Source organism: Telopea speciosissima, chromosome 6, assembly GCF_018873765.1.
Source record: "Telopea speciosissima isolate NSW1024214 ecotype Mountain lineage chromosome 6, Tspe_v1, whole genome shotgun sequence".
Lineage (NCBI taxonomy): Eukaryota > Viridiplantae > Streptophyta > Magnoliopsida > Proteales > Proteaceae > Telopea > Telopea speciosissima.
In genome coordinates, this window is record NC_057921.1 from 38,123,576 (window position 1) to 38,127,782 (window position 4,207).

Genomic DNA, 4,207 nt, shown 5'->3' on the forward strand with positions numbered 1-4,207 from the left:
TTACTCAAGCCCAAGCAGCCATCAGGTAATGATTCTTTGGCTTTTGTTTGTGAATCCAATCTATCAGAAGCACCATCCAGTTCTTGGTGGCTAGATAGCGGTGCAACTAACCATGTTGCTTTTACCATACAGGGGTTCATAAACCGGAGGAGGCCAAACAAGGATGAATCAAGGCTGGTCGTAGGAAATGATGGACATTCTGATGTAGAGTTCATGGGAGATGTCATTTTATTATTAGATTCTGGTTTTAAATTGACTTTAAAGAACGCCTTTTATGTATCGTCCTTCAGGTGAAATTTAATTTCAATTTTAGTTTTGGACATTAGTGGTTTCTATTTTAAAATAGAGAATATTATGATTAATTTATTTTTTAATTCAACTAAAGTTGGTTCCTGCTTTATGTCCAATGGATTGTATAGATTATTAGGAAAAGTTATTAAAATTGTTAGATCTGATCGTGGGGGTGAGTATTATGGCAGACATGGCGATGCTGGATAGCTTAAGGGCTCGTTTGCCAAATACCTTGAGGACTCTGGAATAGTTAGTCAGTTTACTATGCCAAGAAGTCTTGAACAAAATAAGGTTGCCAAAAGACGTAACCATACCCTTATGGACATGGTGAGGAGTATGGTTAGTAAGATAAATTTACCTAAATTCTTATGGGGTGAAGCCTTGAAAACCGCTCTTTATATCTTTAATCGTGTACCTACTAAAGCTGCTCCTCTTACATCTTTTGAGTTGTGGACCGATTGTAAACCCAGTTTAAACCATCTTAGAGTTTGGGGGTGCCCTACAGAAGTGAAGTAGTATAATCCGACTTTAAACAAGTTGGATCCCAAGACTACTCGTTGCTACTTTGTTAGCTACCTAGATCATTCGAAGGGATATAACTTTTATAATCCCTGCAGAGGTACTAAGATTGTGGAGTCACAGATAGCGAAGTTTTTGGAATTTGATGTGGCCGAAAAGAATGATTGTTCTCAGACTGTTCAAGATAGTCATATGGTTGGTACATCAGTACCTATTCTTCTACCTATTCAGACGGATGTGGGGCATACTGTGTCATTGGGTACATCTGTTGGAGTTCAGGAGCCTGATATTGATACCGTCAACGACATTCATGTAGCACTTGATGAGATTTCTCTTATTCAAGATGCTGTTGAGGATCCTATTATTGATGCAGTTCCAGCTGAGATTCCTTAGATTCAGGTTGAGGCAGTAGTGGTACCATTACGGAGATCCACCAGGGAGAGAAAGTCAGCTATATCATCTATCTATGTGGTCTATTTAGGTGAACATGACTATGACATTAGTTGTGTGGTTGATCCGGTTACTTATTCAGGCACTGTTTCTAGTTCTCAGTTAGATTTGTGGTTAGATGCAATGAGAGATGAAATACAATCGATAAAACATAATGATGTTTGGGAGCTTGTTGATTTACCTAAAGGTTGTAAGCCCATTGGTTGCAAATGGGTGTATAAAACTAAAAGGAATTCTAAGGAAAAAGTTGAAAGGTTTAAAGCCAGACTGGTAGCCAAGGGATTCACTCAGAGAGAAGGAGTAGACTATAATGGGACTTTTTCTCCAGTCTCTTCGAAGGATTCTTTTAGGGTGATCATGGCATTGGTAGCTCATTTTGGTATGGAGCTACATCAGATGGATGTTAAAATCGCCTTTCTTAATGGCAATCTTGATGAGAAAGTCTATATGGTTCAGCCTGAAGGTTTTGCAGTGGATAGTTCAGATCATCTTGTGTGTAGACTCAAGAAGTCTATCTACGGTCTCAAACAAGCTTCTAGGCAGTGGTATCTGAAGTTCGACAGTGTTGTGACTTCATTTGGTTTTGTGAAAAACAAAGTGGATCAATGTATATATTACAAGGTCAATGGGAGCAAATTCTATTTTCTCATTCTGTATGTGGATGACATCCTGCTTGCAAGCAGTGACTTAGGGATGTTGCATAATACAAAGCAATTTTTATCTAGAGAATTTGACATGAAGACCTTGGTGAGGCCTCTTTTGTTCTTGGGATTGAGATCCATAGGGATCGTTCTCGCCATTTATTAAGTCTTTCTCAGAGGGCTTATGTTGATCGTGTTCTAGAGAGGTTCAGTATGTTGGATTGCAAACCTGGGAATGTTCCTGTTCTCAAGGGTGACAAACTGAGTTCAACACAGTGCCCAAAAAATGAAGCTGAGAGGGATGAAATGAAGAAGGAGCCTTATGCTAGCGCACTTGGTAGTATCATGTATGCTCAGGTCTGTACCAGACCGGATATTGCTTTTATGACGGGACTTCTTGGCAGATATCAGTCAGATCCAGGTCTCAGCCACTGGGTTGCTGCCAAGAAAGTATTGAGGTACTTGAAGGGGACAAGAGATTATATATTGACTTACAGACACGTTTATGAACTCAAGCTAGTGGGATATACAGACTCTGACTTTGCTGGCTGTGAGGATGATAGAAAATCCACATCAGGTTATGTTTTCTTGATGGCAGGAGGGGCAGTATTATGGAAGAGTAAAAAGCAAACATTGGTGACCACTTCGACTATGCAGGCAGAGTTTGTAGCATACTATGGGGCTGCTACTCAGGCTATTTGGCTCAGAAATCTCATAAAGGAGTTGACTATTGTAGATTTTGTAGATAGACCCATCCAGATATACTATGATAATAGCTCTGCTATGTTGGTTATAAACAACAATAAAGGACTTAGAGGGTCTAAACACATGGAGGTCAAGTATTTGACCATAAAAGAGAGAGTAAAGGAAGGTGATATTGCAGTGGAGCATATTGTTACAGATGATATGGTTGCAGATCCCCTAACCAAAGGTCTTCGCCCTTGTATTTTTGAGAGACATGTCATGAGCATGGGCTTAGTTGCATCATGGGATGTGGTTAGTTAGTAGGAGTTTGTTTTATTTTGCTTCATTGTAATTTAAAGTTTCTTTTCATCCGTATTTTTACCTTATGGTAAACTTTGATTTATATATATATCAGGTGTCATTGCATACAAAATTCTTTTGAACACTTGGGTGTTTCATTTATTGACATGATGTATATATATCTGATTTTAAAGACTTAAGGAATGTGTAAACCTTAAGCAAGGCTAGGGCATTAAGTTATTAGCCTAAAGGTATGTCTTGTAACACATAAAGTAAAACTCGAGTTATTCAAGATGAGACATACAGATTCGTTAGAATCATAAAGATTATTTCTCTAGTGAGCCTGTGCCACTTAAAGAAGAGAAATTTTGGACTGACAAATTGATAATACATAAGGAATCACTATGTGAGTATTATCTCATTGCCACACTACCACATTACATCCATGTTAGTAGAGTTGAGGGCTCTCGTAACCATGGAAAGCTCTGTGTTGCTTGATCATAGATGCAGTTACTGGCATAATTCGGTGTTTAAAACTATATGGGATAGGATAGACTTTCTAATATGACCTCTAGACCAATTTATTTTTAAAAAAATTGTGCACATAAAGTTCTCTTAAAGAGTTGTTAGCTTGTGATTTGTTTTAATCAAAATTGTTTTTAAATCATTTTAAAAAATAAGGAATTTAATGTAAGTCCAAGTGGGAGAATGCTAGAATTTTAGTTCTAATAAAATTCCATATAGACATAATTAAATTCCTAAATCAGGCTAATTAGGGTTTTGGTCTAATAAAGTGGGGTCATTAAGTTATACTAGAAGTCTAATGTGGACTGGCTTAGTGTGGGCCAGATAGATCCTATTGGGACTGTAATGAGTCAGACCCTATAGGGATTACTGTATAAGGAGAGCTAGGTCCCCCCTCTACCCATCACAACTTATTATTCTCAATTGCTATTGAGGAGTGCATTCTTGAAAGAGAGGGAGATATTCAGTGTTCATCGTCCCTGCGCATTCGGTATTCTCATCAAGCCAGTTACTTTGGGAATAGAGGGAAAGCACCTAGATCTTTGTTTTTTATTTTTCGCTGCAATCATCATCACTATGGATGCGAAACAAGATTGGTGGTTCTATCCCTGTTTTCTATTATTTATTTGATTGTGTTCTTGAACGCCCTATGGAGATCTTAGCTTTTGGGATTTTGTCCCTATTCGGATCGATTTATTCTATCAGTGGTTTGGTTTAAGGAGAGTAAGAGGTGGCAAGATGGATTTGGAAGAGAAATGAGAGAGGGAGAGAAGTGGGGGGTGTTTGGTCTCGATTAG